Source organism: Gadus morhua, chromosome 4 (genome assembly GCF_902167405.1).
Source record: "Gadus morhua chromosome 4, gadMor3.0, whole genome shotgun sequence".
NCBI lineage: Eukaryota > Metazoa > Chordata > Actinopteri > Gadiformes > Gadidae > Gadus > Gadus morhua.
The window spans coordinates 30932786-30951301 of record NC_044051.1 but is presented as its reverse complement, the minus strand read 5'-3'; the positions used below and the strand labels follow the sequence as shown (position 1 = coordinate 30951301).

At 46.2% G+C, this 18516-nt stretch overlaps 1 long non-coding RNA gene across 1 annotated transcript; it reads right to left on the bottom strand.

Annotated features, from left to right (window-relative positions):
• Positions 1-2305: 2305 nt before the first annotated feature.
• LOC115541377 (uncharacterized) lies at positions 2306-2697 on the bottom strand. Its single transcript, XR_003976344.1, has 2 exons — positions 2633-2697; positions 2306-2394 (listed from the first exon to the last, which is right to left on the bottom strand). It is a non-coding gene; the product is annotated as an uncharacterized LOC115541377 (long non-coding RNA).
• Between the last annotated feature and the right edge of the window lie 15819 nt (positions 2698-18516).

Sequence of the window (18516 nt, the reverse complement as noted above, 5' to 3'; positions counted from 1 at the left end):
CCAGAAGGTGAAACTCGGTCCCCGCTTCTCCTCCACCCGCACCCTCAGCACAGGCTCTCCACAGGGGTGTGTGCTGAGCCCACTCCTGTACTCTCTGTACACCTTTGACTGCAGTCCCACCCACCCCAGCAACACAATAGTGAAGTTCGCGGACGACACAACGGTGGTGGGACTGATCTCAGAGGGAGACGAGTCTGCCTACAGGGATGAGATCCTGAAGTTAACATCGTGGTGTTCAGACAACAACCTGGCATTGAACATCACAAAAACTAAGGAGATCATCCTGGACTTCAGGAAAAGCAGAGCAGACCCGGCTTCCCTCTATATCAACGGTGACTGTGTAGAGAGAGTCCACACCTTCCGCTTCCTGGGCACCATGATCTCTGCTGGCCTCTCCTGGACTGCCAACACGGCGGCGGTCGTCAAGAAGGCTCAGCAGCGGCTTCACTTCCTCAGGGTGCTCAGGAGGAACAACGTGGGAGAGAAGCTGCTGGTGACCTTCTACCGCTCCACCATCGAGAGTCTTCTGACGTTCTGTATCTCAGTGTGGTTTTCACAGTGCACTGAGGCAGAGCGGAAGAAACTCCAGGGAGTGGTAAACACCGCACAGAGGATCACTGGCTGCCCCCTCCCCTCCCTGAAGGACATATACATCTCCCGCTGCCTAAGCAGAGCGGAGAGAATCACAAAGGACAGCTCCCACCCTGGCTTTCACCTGTTCGACCTGATGCCCTCTGGCAGGCGCTATAGGTCCATCAGAACCAGGTCTTCACGGTTCAGAGACAGCTTCTTCCCAAAAGCTGTATCCACCCTGAACACACACATGCACTGACCCCCGACTGACTGACCCCCCCCTAACCTCCCACTGCTGTATTGTACTTTACTTTATTTTACTTTATTATTTATTTATTTTTACATTATTTACATTTCTATTTGGTATACTGTTGTTCTTGTTCTATTTATATATTTATTTATTTCTCGAATGCACCAATTGGGAAAGCTTACTAAAAATTTTGTTGTACTTGACTCGTGCAATGACAATAAAAGGCTTTCTATTCTATTCTAGAAGATTTAGCCAACTACAAGAGGGAGGAAAATGTCTACAACTGATTGCAGAAAATAACAAGGAGCGACTACTATAAAGGAGAAATAGAAAACTGTGGCAATGACTACAAGGCTCTCTATAAAATAGTTAACAGATTGTCTGGCAGGAAAGAAGATATGATACTCCCAAACATCGAAGACGACCTTGAAGCGGCAAACGGTTTCGGTGATTTCTTCTACAACAAAACACGTAGCATCAGAGATATCATTGAACTAGAGCGCCTTTATGTTGTACAGGACAACATTATACTTCCACCAGCACCTGTTGCTAACCCTCTTCACTCCTTTGACAGTCTCAGTTCTGACCAAGTTTGTCAACTCATCAAAGATATGAACGATAAATGCTGTGACTTGGATCCCATACCTACATGGCCTGTCAAGAAATGCAACACAGAACTATGTCCCATTTTACGAGTGATGATCAACAAATCTCTCGGTAGCAGCCTGTTTCCAGAAAATCTAAAACAAGCTTCTGTCAAGCCAGTCATCAAGGACAAAGCCGGCGACCATGATGCCTTCAAGAACTACAGGCCTATGAGTATCACATCTTTCCTGTCAAAGTTACTGGAGAAGGCAGCCCTGAGCCAAATTAACATCCACATTGAAGACAACAGCCTCCATGGATATTATTAATCTGGATATCGGAAGAACCACTCATGCAAAACTGCAGTCCTTAAAGTAGTAAATGACCTGATGGGAATGGTTCAGGCGAAGGGTGCAGCGGTCCTCATACTCCTCGACCTGTCAGCTGCATTCGACACCATTGATCACAACATCCTGATTGACAAGCTAAAGTCTGAGTTCGGCATCAAAGGTGATGTTATCAAGTGGATTGTATCCTACCTGACGAAGAGAACCTATAGAGTCAAGATAAAGAATGCATCAAGTATTATCTTTAACCTGATCTTTGGAGTCCCCCAAGGGTCACTGCTAGGTCCCCTACTATTCATACTCTATGTCAAGGAACTTGAAAGGTTTGCAAAAAAGCATGGCATCTCCATACAAATCTACGCAGACGATACCCAACTGTATGTCAGTGTTGATATGCAGAGCAGCCAGCAAACAAAAGAAAATATTGAAGCATGCCTCCTTGAGATACGACAGTGGATGGTACATGTACTGTCCTCGGTGGGGTGTGCTAACTCCAACTAGACAGTGAGCTAAACCCTCTTCTATTCATGAACATGAAGAATGCCTTGAATTCTTGTTTGTAGATTTATTTTCATTCTTCACATTGTATTGAATCCATGTAGATAAGATCAAGAGATCAAAAGATGAAAGAGAGTGAAACTAGAAAACAAACAACAAAGTATTGCAATTAGTTAAGTCACCTAGTCTCCTTTAACAATACCTTAAGTATAGAAATCACAATAAAGCTAAATGTTAACATTTCTTAGAACTAGGGGCCACGTGTTGAAACTAACATGCATAGTTAACATTCCCGATTAGTTAGCCTTATAACTCCGTTTTTACATCATGTAATTAACATACAAATGAGTCAACACAGCCACAACAAAGATAGACGTACAAGCGATGCCTCTGCTGGGGAACCAACATGCAAGAAGCCTTTCTCTGGGGTAGTGACCGTCTGCAATTGTTGGGCAAAATAACCTGCTGAGTACATCACATGTACATTATAAATATAGCTAACTCCTACCCTAGCTTAATGAGCACATCACATGGCAGTCAACTTACAATATAGTCAACTTTTAACACATAACACATACATGAGAATATAGTCAGGTCAAGGCCGGAGCCGAAGGCCCCATTTCCCAGGCTGGCAGATGGTAGACACTCAGACAATGCACCAGTCATCCTCAAGAACGGGAGAGCCGCACACAGGAGACACTTTGAAGCTCTCCCCCGTTATCTGCCCATACCAAGGGCCTGAGAGACACGAGGAGCTCTCCCCCGTTAGGAGGCATACACAGCAGGGCCTGGGAGCCAAGGTCAAGTAAAACACACAGAACCACACACATCTCAAACGCACACACCTCATCAGGAGGAAGATACAGTATAAGACTGTATCACACAGAGACTCTTCACCTTCTTCTGAAGCAGACCTTCCACGGAGGCGAAGCTCCGGACGAACCATCAGCGCTGATTAGGGACTTAGACATATTCGATTTCTCACGCTTATGACTCTGTATAACCGTTGCCACTTTACTTAATAAATCCAAGGTCCTCGTGCCGACAGACTTTATTACCTCTCCGTCTCATTTCATCTGGTCCAGTAACTAGACAGACCGTTTTTCCCTTCAATTTGGTGACCCACGACGTGATTTTTCTGAATTGGACCGCAACTGGGAAACGAGAGACGGAGAGCGGCACGGCCTCGGGACCCCGGAGCACCGGACCGATTCCTGCAGTCTCACCTCGCGTACGCCCAACAAAAGGTAGGCAGAACCTGTTGATAAAATCCAAACTCTGCATAGTTATATAGGAACCACATTAGGAGGTGAGACTGTGAGAACGGTTCGCTACGGGATATCTCGTGGGGACGAATAGGACTGCACCCCAGCATTTCCCCATAAAACCCGATTGACCCTGAATGCGTGACACATCGAATATCGGCTCGTTGCATGGTGAAAGAATACCCTCGAGACCATAGGGCCTATAAGAATCGGTCATAGTGATACAAGACTACCGATGGCCAAAGTAATAAATGCCTGGGCCACAGAGTGGACTCAGAGGGATGCCTGGGCCGCGGGTGGAACCCAGAGGGAAAGAGAAGGGCCTATAAGAATCGGTTATAGTGATACAAGACTACCGATGGCCAAAGTAATAAATGCCTGGGCCATAGAGTGGACTCAGAGGGATGCCTGGGCCGCGGGTGGAACCCAGAGGGAAAGAGAAGGGCCTATAAGAATCGGTTATAGTGATACAAGACTACCGATGGCCAAAGTAATAAATGCCTGGGCCACAGAGTGGACTCAGAGGGATGCCTGGGCCGCGGGTGGAACCCAGAGGGAAAGAGAAGGGCCTATAAGAATCGGTCATAGTGATACAAGACTACCGATGGCCAAAATAATAAATGCCTGGGCCACAGAGTGGACTCAGAGGGACGCCTGGGCCGCGGGTGGAACCCAGAGGGAAAGAGAAGGGCCTATAAGAATCGGTCATAGTGATACAAGACTACCGATGGCCGAGTATTGGATGTGTATTAAATAATTCTATGTGGTGAGAAGGTTGGAGTCCTTTATCAGGGTTAAAGTCCCTTTGCAAAGAGAAACAGTGTGTGTATGCGCGTGAGAGAGAGAGAAAGGCTGTGAGCGACTCTGTGTGTGCGCGGGTACGCAAGAGGCGATGTTTTTGTGTGTGCGTTTGGAGGAGACAGAATGAGAAAGGTCTGTTTAGGTGTGTGTGTGAGAGGGAGCAGAGACCTCTCACCCCCACCTTCACGACCAGAGAGACAGTGTGTGTGTGCGGGTGAAAGAGAGAAACAGAGAAACAGTGTGTGTATGCGCGAGTGAAAGAGAGACAGCGTGTGTATGCGCGAGTGAGAGAGAGACGGAGTGGCTGTGTGTGTGTGTGTGTGTAAGAGGCCCAGAGAGAGAGAAAGAAAGAGAGCGAGCGTATTTTTGGGCCGGCTGAAATATGGAAATAAATCAATCAGTGATAACCCGGCTATGTGTGCAACGCTTGCCTGCTTTGCTATGCTTAACGCTATTTTGCTGTGTCTGATGATTGTGGGTGCGGGACACAGAATGAGAAGTCTGTCGATATGTTTCCGTGTGCGTCTGCGAGAAAGAGGGAATCTGTGAGTGAATCAGTGGGTGTGTATGCGAGATCCGCTCTATCTTTGTCCGTTAAAACGGGTAAATGTAGGAATAGATAGATTGATAATAATGAATAAATGTCTCTCTGACGTATTGCGTTCCTCTATGGCGTAACCTGCGGAAATAGATAAATTGACAATGATAAATAACCTTTTTTACTGTGTCGCTTCAATTTACTGTTTGAACCATTGAAACTAGACCTAGACAAGTTGACAAGGATAAATGATATCTCTTTTTTCTCTGTGTTTCTTTGAATTACTGCCGGACCTGTCGCATTGATAAACTATGATACTAAACAACATCTCTTTGCCGTGTTGGTTGACGGTTTAGTCTGTTGAAGCAGATTAATCAATAAAGATAGATAACGATTATTGGCTATAAAGAATATCTGGATGTATTGAATAACGTCTTTAGGCCCTGTTGTTGTTTTTTGCTTCCCTCCCCCCTGTTTTTTCCTCCTTTTTCTCGTTCTCCTCCTCCAAGAGTGACAAGAGTTACCCCCTAGTCTCTCATCCGCTCTCGTGTGTTAGACAGGCCACACAGAGTTATAGCATCACGGCCGCCATTTTTTGAGTTCTCTCACTCAGTCCCAAGCCACACCTCCCCCTCCGCCAAAGTTGGTCCACTCCAACTCTACCCTTCCCCAACTAGACTGCCCCCTGCTGGACCACTCCAACCTTACCCTTCCCCAACTAGACTGCCCCCTGCTGGACCACTCCAACCTTACCCTTCCCCAAATAGACCTGGCCTACTGGACCACCCCAACCTTACCCTTCCCCAACCACAGCGCCCCCCACTGGACAACTCCAACCTTACCCTTCCCCAACCACCGCGCCCCCCACTGGACAACTCCAACCCTACCCTTCCTCAACTACAGCGCCCCCCACTGGACAACTCCAACTCTACCCTTCCCCAACTACAGCGCCCCCCACTGGACAACTCCAACCTTACCCTTACCCAACTACAGCGCCCCCTACTGGACCACTCCAACCTTACCCTTCCCCAACTAGACTGCCCCCTACTGAACCACACCAACTCTACCCTTCCCCAACTACAGCGCCCCCCACTGGACAACTCCAACCTTACCCTTACCCAACTACAGCGCCCCCTACTGGACCACTCCAACCTTACCCTTCCCCAACTAGACTGCCCCCTACTGGACCACACCAACCTTACCCTTCCCCAACTAGACTGCCCCCTGCTGGACAACTCCAACCTTACCCTTCCCCAACTACACCGCCCCCTACTGGACAGCATCAATACCAATCCAACCCCAACTCTTGATCACCCCCTGCTAGAAGAATTATCCCAGTTACTAAAAAAGTTAAGAAGACAAACCTCCCCGCACCCGGCCTTCAGTGCACGGGCGTCCACAACCCCGACCACCCCCATTTGTCGACCTACACCATTAAGGCAGTACAGAGAGACACACTAACACACAGTACAGAGAAAGGAAATAGAGAGTGTGTTCAACTGAAAGCGTGTGGTGGCCATACGCCATAAAATACCACATATCCAAGGACACAGGTAGAGCTCTGTTGAGTTTTCAGGCTTTGATAAATTTGTAGTTCCCCGTCTGCCATGTTTGAAGTTCTTTGTAGTCTCTGTCCGTAGGTTTCACCTGAACAACCCCTCTGCTGGCCGAGAAAAGGAACTACCACTGGTTTCTCCCACACCCAGCCCCCGGAGCACGCTCGCTTCAAGGCGTTATGGCCGCACCCAAAGTGGGAGGGAGACACGCAGGGAGAGAGAGCGTGTTCTCCTCAAGGAGGGAGAGAGTCACAGGGAGACACGCGGTGGATTTTCACATTATGGCTAATTTGTTTTTCTTTAAGTTTAGTTTTTATTTTGTTTTTTGTCTTCCTAGGACCACAGTAATGATAATCTAATGCAATTGGACTAAAGAAGGTGTTGCTATTAACTAAGTGATTATTATTATTTTCACACAGGAAAGAATAATTGAATAAATATGGGATGATAAAGATGAGGATAATAATTAAAAATATATACATAAAGTAAAAACGTAATCTTGATAAACTGTACAAGTAGGACTACACCAATTAAAATATAGGGTAAATCTCTTTGGTCAAGGATGACGGGGATTAGCGCTACATCTGCTGGGAAGGGATCCTACATGCTATGTTGTCAATTTGGATTCGGAAGTAGTGGGTTTACCTTTCAAATGCCACTACTGCTGCTGCAACACTTTAATAATTTTAACTCTGATAAATGACCTTTTGTTTTATAGTTTCCCTGAGGTGTATCTTTTACGCACACACACGCTGCATAGGGCAGAAGCGGCTGTCTCCATCCCTCCACCTTGCGATCTATACCACCATATAGGTGGGGATTGATCGTATCCCAGGTACGGCATCCTGCAGCGAGCCAGTATGGAAGGCTGGTTAGCCAACGACGGGTAAGATCCCACCTTGACACCCGGGACGACCTAAGGCAGGCACAGTCACGATTACTTGGCAGAGTCGCTGTGGGCACTGGCTTACTTGATAATGAAGTCACAAGCTGCAACAATCATAGGAAGTGCCGGGTGGGGTGTAGGGTGGAGGAGGAACAGGAGTCAGATATGTCAGCTCTTGCAGCAGAGGTGGTCTTGGAACGGGGCATGTCGCGTTTTATTTTATTTTACCTTTGTGGTATAGAAGGCCACTAACGCATGTAAGTTTTTTCGGTTTAGTGCATGACTTTGGAACAGCGTGGTTTCAGGCGGCTGATGGTAAACCCACCCATATTGGGCTTTGGATTTGGACATACTGGTTTCGATTTCCCTTCCCAAAAGATTGGCTTTAATTTGCTGATGGTTAAGGTTAGACGTTTCGACGTTGGTTGCACCAACGGCGTTCTTAGATTTGCTTATCATTTAATGCGCATGGTTTTGACCGTTGCGCAAAGGGGAAGTATTGAGGAGAATTAAAAAAAAATAATAATAATAATAATAATTAGAAAACAAGGTTTTTCTTCACCATACTTGCAAACAATGATTGACATCCAGCTAAATGAGTGTGAAATACAGTGTTCAACAGATGGGTAGAAGCAGTCCCATCAAAAGACCAAAGTGCGACTACAGTAATCAAGTTTCTGACTGGAGAAGTCAAGACAAGCAAGAGAAACACAAAGTTCCAGGGCCAGAGGAGGAGCCAGATGCAGACACGCCCGGAGCCGACCAACTACCCAAGGATGATGCCATCAGATTTCGGCAGGGTTTGAATCAGTCCTGTTTTGGTGGTCCACTATTAACAAAAATGTTGATTGGATAAATAATATATACTATAATCAGCAACGGTTTGTCAATTTTTCCACGGATAAGGTCAAGGGACTTTATCGATATAGATATGCTATTGGCAGAGCAAGGAGGGGTGTGTGGGATGATAAGGACGACATGTTGTACTTTTATCCCCAATAACACAGCACCGGATGGGTCGGTGGCCAGGGTGCTGGCAGGGTTACAGTCCCTCAGATTAGAGTTGGCAGAGAGCTCCGGCATTAATGACCCCTTCACAGGATGGATGGAGAGCCCAGTGAGCGATGGGCGCTACAGGTGCAGCAGGTGCCATCCAAGCTTACCTGGGGATCGAGTATACACCGGAGAGTTTGGACGAGGGACCACCAGAGGGGCCCGACCTGATCTGGCTGGAGATCATAGAATAGACCCCCTGCACCATTGTCCAAGAGCCCCCACGCCATGCAGCGCACCAATACATGAAGATCCCCTGATAATTTTTGTGGTGTTGACTTTCAATGCATGCTGAAAGTGTAGGACTTTGCGTCACATATATTTAGAGTTATTTGTTGTGATTTTGATTCTTATTTTGTTTATGGTTACACCTATTTGTATGCCCTCTTGGATTTACTTATTGATTTACTATTTGATTATTGATTTCTTATTGCTTTGCTATTTACTATTTGGTTAATGATTTCTTCTTGCCGTATTACTGATTATTGATTTACTATTTGATTTATTATTGCTTTACTATTTCATTATTCATTTACCAATCATTAATTGTTGACAGTGGTCTGTATTTCCTGTGCAAACTTTGACTGTGAGTATGGCCTCCCTCACCTTGCACCCTTTGATTTTGAGTACAACTCCCCTACACACTCCCAACCTACGCCTCCGAAGAGACACTCCCAGCCCCCGCCGACGACTGTGTCCCCGCCGAGCCGGACATCTACCCGTGAGTGCGAGTGGCCTCTCCAGGTGAACGGCCCCGGCGTCCTGTTTCCATCACCGTCGGCTGACACCCCACCGCAACACCCCTTCCCTCTTCCCCCCCCCCGCCTGTGACGTGCTAGTAACCTCTCCAGGTGGGCTGCCCCATTCCCGTCCCCGCCAACGGCATCACCCCCCTCCCACCTGAAGCACCCACGACACCCGGACCAGGGATCTGCGTTCCGGTACCAGGGGCTGCGGCCCGCTCCCTTAAGGCTTGAGGGAACCCCTGGCTGTATTCGCTTCTGTACGCTTCACTGTTTTTAGCCGCTCCCATATCTATGCCCGCGTCTACGCAACCGACGCCGGGAACGTAAATGTTGTTGTTTATATCGCTGTCCCACTAGATGGAGCTCAGGGATACACACGGGCGAGATTCCAGGGGCCTTGATTGCCCGTTTATCAGATGAGGTCCTGAGCGCAGTTGAATAAAAGGGTCTAATGCTCAGGTGGCGCCTTGCGAGCACCTGCCCATGATGACGCTCAGGACTATTCCATGGTTTCAGTTGTTCCCGTGCCCCGAGCCTACCCTGGATGCCCCATGCGTGTGATTGCTTGTTGTAACACGACCAGTCAACTCCTCCTCACATCCTTAGTGTGTGGTCCTCTAGGGATGGGTTGAGGGGGATTGCCATTCGTTATCCGCCTCATATCTTCGCTATTATTTAGGGACACGTTTCGTGGTTACATTTCTTTCCTGTGATCGTTAGTGTAGTATTTGTGTGATTGTTGCATTTTTATATTGTTATTGTTTACTGTTCGTTTTATTGTTGCATTTTGTTGTTATGTTTGGAGTTTGTTTTATTGTTGCATTTTGTTGTTATTGTTATGGTTTGGTGTTGGTTTTGTTATGTGGCCAGCTTTGTTGTTGGTTGTTGTTTTTTGGTGTTTGTTTTTTGTATTATTGTATGTTTATGGTATGTTTTGTGTATTATCTGCTACTATTATTGTTGGTATTGTTTGCTCGCTATGTAGGGCCGGGGTGGATGCCACCCCCTAGGTGGGGTGTGTATGGCATGCCCATGCCTGAAGCATGGGTGGCGTTTCTCCCAAGTGGTTCCCCATACACCCGGTCCAGCGAGCTGTTTTCATCCCAGGCTCATGGTTATTTGTTTTTATGGTCATTTGCCTTCTTTCTGTTATTTCTAATATTGTTATAATGGTAGTCCCGCGCTGGAGTCCTATCCCTCGTACCCCTAATGAGTAAAAGTCGTCTTGCGACGACTTGAGGGGGATATGTTGGGCAAAATAACCTGCTGAGTACATCACATGTACATTATAAATATAGCTAACTCCTACCCTAGCTTAATGAGCACATCACATGGCAGTCAACTTACAATATAGTCAACTTTTAACACATAACACATACATGAGAATATAGTCAGGTCAAGGCCGGAGCCGAAGGCCCCATTTCCCAGGCTGGCAGATGGTAGACACTCAGACAATGCACCAGTCATCCTCAAGAACGGGAGAGCCGCACACAGGAGACACTTTGAAGCTCTCCCCCGTTATCTGCCCATACCAAGGGCCTGAGAGACACGAGGAGCTCTCCCCCGTTAGGAGGCATACACAGCAGGGCCTGGGAGCCAAGGTCAAGTAAAACACACAGAACCACACACATCTCAAACGCACACACCTCATCAGGAGGAAGATACAGTATAAGACTGTATCACACAGAGACTCTTCACCTTCTTCTGAAGCAGACCTTCCACGGAGGCGAAGCTCCGGACGAACCATCAGCGCTGATTAGGGACTTAGACATATTCGATTTCTCACGCTTATGACTCTGTATAACCGTTGCCACTTTACTTAATAAATCCAAGGTCCTCGTGCCGACAGACTTTATTACCTCTCCGTCTCATTTCATCTGGTCCAGTAACTAGACAGACCGTTTTTCCCTTCACAATCCCAATCAACCTGCCGTTTCTAACGTTTTCTACGCGCGCATTCTAACGCGCATTCTAACGTGAGAAAATAAGTACAAATGTGTTTGTTTGTATGAAATCTCTTTAAAGGCTCACTATGCAACTTTTTTAGCCAAAATTACTTTATTACTATTATTAAGTATGCAGGTTGAGAGTTATGCTGATGGTTCTGCATCCATTTCAGGGTCGATTGGTGGGTGTGTCATTTACCCATGTCGCCTCTCCAGTGAAAAAGCGCATATGCAACTTGATCTGTTCGGACCGAGCCAATCCGGATGTGACGCAGCGCAAGTATCCTCGAAAATGTAGTCAGATTGTAGTCTCGAAAATGCTTTACGGCACAGACACACACCCAAACATGGCACCGGCTAGATATAAACAGCCAGCTGCGAGGCAATTGTTGCATTCATCATGGATCAATCGACTGATAAGGGACCCAAGAGGCGAATGTCTGTGGAACAAAAGAAGAATGGACCAGAAAAGAGATCCGACACGAGTGAAAGGGGAACTATGCAACTTTTTTGGCTTGATTTACCTTAATATAACAGGCTAGGAGTCATTGCGATGGTTCCATTATACATTTTTGTTCGATTGTTCGTTGTTTCAACTCCCCCTTGCGCATCTTGGCGGAGAAAATTAATATGTTTCTGCCGGCAACCCGCCGCCCACTCTCGCGGGAGTCTCGGGTCTCGCGAAGTAACAAATTGCTTTGCGGCACAGACCCCCAAACACGGAACCGGCTCGATATAAACACAAGTAACTAAGGGATTGTTATATTCATCATAGATCAGCCGACTAAAAAGAGACAGAGAAACCCAATGTCGGAGGAACAGAAGAAGAGAAAAGGGAGACTGACCGACAGAGAGGCCAGACACGAGTAAACGTTGGGCAAGCTTTTTAGGAATAGCGTGAACTGAAAGAAAAAGAAGACTTCAAATCAGACTCCGACTTGGCCGTGTTGCTTTTGAAATTGAAAGTACCCTGGGGTGAACTTTGTCCTCGTGGTATTCTTGATGTTGATAGTCTCTGTACAAATGTGTTTGCTCAACCATTTTGTTGTGAGCCCTGTATGTTTCTAGCTTGCTTGGTTGCAACCATATAAACACCTTTGTTTCCATTGGTGTTTTGCTGTTCGTCCGTCTCGTCCCCCAGATACAGACTGAATCCCCGAATCCAGGTTCTTGTTTATTTAGATTATTATGTTGGCCAACACTCTCACACTGATTGTTCTGTTCAACCTAAGATAAAACAATTATAATCTAGGACAGTGATCCTCACAATTTTTTTGACAAGAGCCACATTGGCATTGCAAAATCAAAAGGAGAGCCACTTTTATGACAACATGCTAAGTCACCTTTGCAAATGTGCATTTCTTCATATAAATTGGTGTTACGTCCCAGACTTAAGGGGGAGTAATAAAATTATGTTATTCCCAGGACTGGTCAGCGAAAGAGAGGACAAAGAGACATGTGCCTTGTTAAAAAACAGGAGTTTATTTTATTTTAGATTTTGCTGCTCACACAGTGAAGCAGTGAGCTGTGCAGTTTTCTTAATTCTTAGTTCACTGCCAGGCGGGTAAATTTCATTGAATTTTGGATGCGCCGTTTTGAAATGGCGCTCCAGATTGCTTCTTTTGAAACCGGCACAGGTTTGTTTGCATATCAAACATAGAGGGTTCATACCATGCAAAACAAACAGGAATTCGTCTGTCCACTTCTCTTGACATTTTCTGTGCTCATATTGTATGCTTCTTATTTTTCGTTTTTTAATTACACCTGCCGTTTCTCTGCCCGTCCCCTCTCCGATGTCTTCCTGCTGATTTTTGTCCTCAGACTTATTTCCCTCATCCACTCCACTAGCAACACTGTCTGTCTGTTCCTCTGGTTTTTGAGTTCTTTTCTGTCCCTTTTTTATTAAAAAACGGTCCATTTCGTATTTCAGCTGGCAAGCGGAGCGTGCGGAGCTAGGGGAGCTTACGTAGCCCGCCTTTACATTTTGAGCGGTCACGTGTTGTAAACAATGCCACACGCTTGCGGGCTGCGTTGCCAGGTTGACAATTCCCCCTTTAGGGATCACCATTAAGGCTTAATACTTTTAATTTCTCCTTCATTATTTGGGTGAAGGGACAAGTATAATTCAGATGTTTGCGTTTTTGTAGTGCAGTGTTTTGAAAAAATGTATTGGCTGTGTTACCACATAGGAAGCTACCATGCGAGCCACCAATTATAGCTTGACGAGCCGCATGTGACTCGTGAGCCGCGCAATGAGTAACGCTGATCTAGAATATAAATTCTCCCCGTCAACTATAAAAAGGATGGCTTTATGTTTATTGCAATACAAATACACCATTTTAAAAATGTATAACCTTGCCTACACTTTATGAATATTTACTTCGGACATGGCTCCACGCATTCGCCGGCTTCTTTGAAAACAAATGCACATGGCTCACGTAGAAGTGCATGGGGAAGGGTCCGGTAATTCAGACGGCCGGCGGAAGCGTGGCCGCCGCGCTCCTGTGCTCTCAGGCAAAAAATTGGATTCATTAATAAAGATGGAGGACGCCGTCGGGGTTCTGTTACTTTGTTTTTTTTCCTCCCGGGTCCTCTCAGGTTCCAGGTCAGCGGGTGTTGTGAACGGCTGGCGAAAAGGTCGAGAAAGGGGGTGGAGGGAAGGGTGAGGGGGGGGGGATGTTGGGGGGGGGGGGGAGCCTGAGGGGAGAGAGGATGACCCCCACCCCGGCGACAGCGCATCACTCAGTCAAACTCGTCTATTCGGACATTGGCCGCCCGTTGATCTCTGGCCCCGCCCCTTCCCAACAGCTTGCGCTAGCCGCCGGGGGGAGAGGGAGAGGGGGGAGGGGCGGAGGGGGAGGGACAGCTCTAAGGCCGACGGAGAGGTCAACGAGTTGTTACGACAGTGTTGTAAAATATCTACTACGAAGCTGTAGGGGGCGCTGTGTAGAGAAATGTGCGTGCCAAAACCAAGAAAACAGCGAAGAAATTCCCGAAGTTGCATAGTGGGCCTTTAATATCTGATCAGAAGTGTGTCTAGTATTAGGAAATTGTACATTATCAAATCAATTGGTCTAGACAAAAAAATATATGTTTGGCTTTTTAAGCCCAAATGCCATCATTATGTGCCATAAAACTAAAAACACAGACTAAAAACAGTCAAGTAAGAGCTTGTGCCTTTTGGAATGCGAACAGTGCTCATTTGCATTCAACTTGTAACAAAATTCAACTGACGTAAACAAAATTAAGCATTGATTAGACAGAGATTTATTAGATGGGCCTACCTAATAAACCGTTGGAACACACAAGACCGGAAACCATAGCAACGCCGGTAAACAAACCCCGAGAAGCCCAATCGCTATGAGAGCTCCCCGCGCTACGGCCATCCGGAGGCGCCAGATATTGTATATATATATTGTATACAGTGGCGCAAAAAGTGGGTATGCACTATATGCGGCGCATTGGGGCGCCGCACCAGAGGGGGCGCCAAAGCGATGGAATATCGCGATGATCAATAACAGAGGGACGTTACTGATACGGCGCCCCCCGCTCCTTCGCCTCCCTCCCCCCCTCCTCCCCACACGGCGCTCCAGTGGGCGCCGTGTGGGGAAGGAAAAGATAGGAACTTGTTTGTGGTTATTTTGTTTTACTTCAATCTCTATGCAAGTCTTTGTTTTATGTCAATATAACCAGTAAAAACGGAGTTATAAAGTTGATACTTTATAACTCCGTTAATAATCCAAAAGTTAATAAATCAATAATGCAAAAAAATAAATAAAGATTATTATCGTATCTGAATCGAGACTGAATCGTTCTACACAGTATTGCGATGCATCAAAGAATCGATTATTTTTCCCACCCCTATTGGTTACTGTACTCCAACAGTTCTAACAGAGTCTATTGTTTTGCTTGTAAGCTTTTTGGTGAAGCTAGAGTTGCTGACACGCACCTTGTGGTGGGGTATAATAACTGGCAGTGTCTTTCAAAGATACTGAAGCACCATGAAACAAGTGGTTACCACATAAATGCTTATCTGATGTGGAAAGAATTGGTATCCCGCTTATGCCTAGGTAAAATAGTGAATTGCAGAGAGCCTGTTGACTAGAGTGATCGACTGCATACTCTTCCTTGCAGAAAGAAACCTGCCACCGAGGGGGACAAAATGCACAGTTAGGACATCCTAGAAATGGAAGTTTTCTGGGTATCCTTGATCTCTTCTAGCACGGTATGATGTTACACTGGCAGAGCATCTTCGAAAAGCTGCCTCTAAAAAAACACCGGATATCTGTCCTGGTGCACTCAAAATTAATTTTTTGATTCGATATCAGAGTGTGTTTTAGGTCAAATTTGTGCCCAGATCAAAGGGGGGGGGGGGGGGGGGGGGCGCCTGCTATGTGTCTGCATACCCCCCAGAAAATAGGCAGTTGCGCCACTGATTGTATATGTATAAATTGTATCTGATATTATATATACAATTATATTATATTATATACTATTATATATAGAGCTCCGTGAGTCGCAAACTGCAACAATCACTTTCTCCTCCATGCCGCAGTTCACCCCGGACAGCGCTGCACTGAGTTTGACGGTTGAACGCTGATTGGCTGTTACGTTACACATGTCACTCAGTTGTCACACTGTTGAACGCTGATTGGCTGTCATTACAACAAAAACTTGTCGCCGGTTTTCTCTCGCGAAAAATTCGCACGATACGCGTCTCTACGTTCACTTTGTATGGGATCTTGTCGCCCCGTTGCGTTTGGTGTGAACGCACAATGCGATTCTTCCACGGCGGCGCCATGTTTGCTGCGTTCTGATTCAGAACTTCTGAACCAAAACAAAGCAGCGTGTGTGTGACGTCACGACGCATTTGCCGCGACCGGAACCGATAAGCGGAATCGTTAAGCAGGCTTGCTAATGATTCCAAGGAATCGGTTGACTTGGCACCAGTTCTGAACAAGAACCGGCTCTCGATTCCCATCCCTAAACGTTCATCATGCAGTAATACAGTACGTTCAGTTCACGATCGCCGAAAATATGAACGAGTTCATGAACTATCGTTCAATGAACGCGTTCAGGCACAACACTGGCTAGGGGAAGCGGTTCTTCAATGGTGGATTACATCATCGAATTTGAACATCGCTACAACAAGCTCTGTAAGTTTAAAATGGAACTTACGGATGCAGTGTTAGCCTTCAAGCTACTACATACGGCGGGACTTAATGTGAAAGATAAGCAGTTGGCGCTTACAGCTTGCCCGAGCGTTTTGGGCAATAACGTTACACCACCACAAGATGGCAGCAGTGCGTTTCGAATGAGTGAAGATGCTGCCTACTACACGAGATACACAGGCAGACGGGAGAATAGGTCAAACTTGCAACCGTTACAAACGGTGTTTCAGGGCACAAACCCACTCGACAAACATGGGAGGAGAACAAGATGTGCAGTATGACAGAGCACTTAACACTGGGCAAAGGATTGTCCAAACAGAAAGGAATATGTCAAACTTACAAAAAAATGATGTTGATGAATACAACATTACTTTGTTTTCAAACGTTTTATCTGACGCAGAAATCTTCATGGTTGAGGCTTTGGGATCAGCTGTGATTAACACAGCCTGTACAAGAACTGTGTTTTGAGAAAAATGGCTTGATGATTACATCAGTGAACTGCCACAGAGTGAGTTACAAAAATTTAGTGACAAAACAGAGTGCAAGACCTTTTAGATTTGGTGATGGGAAAGTGGTCCACTCCACGAGGAAAGTGATTATTCCAGCCAAGATAGGACAGACTAAATGCAAAATCGAAACAGAAGTGGTCCCTGCAGATATACCCATGCTTTTAAGCAAGACTTTGTTGAAAAGAGCAAGTGCAGTTTTGGACATTGCGCATGACAAAGCAACAATGTTTGAACAACCTGTTCAAACAAACAACCTGGAAAAAAAGACAGTCCTGGTGAAACTGCATAGACAATTTGGACATGCTTCAGTTTAAAGACTACAAGAACTACTGGCCTGTGCAGGTAATAATGATGAGGAAAGCAACACCATACTCAAAGACATTGTAAAGAACTGTGAAACATGCATCAGGAACAGCAAACCAAAACGCAAGCCAGTGGTGGGTTTGCCCATGGCATCAACTTACAATGAAACTATTGCTCTGGACTTGCACGAGTGTCATGGCCTAGGGTAACCAGACAATGATGGAGGACAGAGGCGTGGTTCTAGTTTCACAATGATCACGGTTTATTTAACAACATAACAAAAAGGAGATCAAAACGTCGCAGCGTGGCAAGCAGGTAGAGATGCCTAAAAGGAAGGGGCTGGACTGCTGGAACAGGGCGCAACATATAGGCCACCATCAAGGCGACTCCGCCCCTCTTCATCAGTCCTAATTGGGAGACAGGCATACCAGTCCTAATTGGGAGACAGGACAATCATAGGCAAGGCCTTGCGGCCGTCACATCTCCCCCCATAAAAAAAATCCACCGGATTTCCGATTCGGTCAATACAGCAATTCCACTACCTACTGCTCTTAAATAAAACTCATCAATCTGGTTCATCAATCAACCATTTTTAGCAATACAAATATTCTAGGTCAAACAGTCGTAACCCACACATAAAGTTACTCAACACTACAATATACAACCTGACCAACAGCTCCTGGTCTCGTACTGACCCCCGTATTCCGGCGCCTGGAATAACTAAGGATAAGACAAAACGAGAGACTGCATAGAAATTACCACAATTGCATGTTAGACACACTAGATGGCAGGAGCGCGTGACAGCGCGTCCGCGATCACGTTCTCTTTGCCCCTGATATGCCTAATGTGCAGATTGTATGGCTGGAGGAAAATACTCCAGCGCATCAATCTCTGGTTCGGGTTTTGAAGTGAGTGAAGGAAAGTTAACGGGTTGTGATCACTATAGATGACGATGGGTGTTGGGCTACCCCCAATGTAAACCTCAAAATTTTGCAAGGCCCAAATTAACGCCAATGCTTCTTTTTCTATGGTTGAGTAATGCAGCTGATACGAATTTAATTTTCTCGAGAAATAGCATATGGGACGTTCAACGGAGTCCTCATCATCTTGGAGCAAAACGGCTCCAGCTCCCACATTGCTCGCATCTACGTGCAACCTGAATGGCTTATTAATTTTTGGAGCCAACAGAAGGGGCGCAGATGAGAGAAGATCTTTGGCTCTCTCAAACGCCGCTTGACAAGTGGACGTCCAAACAAATGGCTTGTTCTTTTTTAACAAAGTTGTCAAAGGCACGACGACTGAGGAAAAGTTCTCGCAAAAACTTCGATAGTATCCGATCATTCCGAGAAATCTCATTAACTCTCGCTTAGTGGTAGGTGGTGGGTAACCATCTATGGCCAGGACCTTTGCGCGCACTGGGCGCACAAAGCCCTGACCAACCACTTTTCCCAGGTAGGTCACCGTCGCCCTGGCAAACTCACACTTCGCC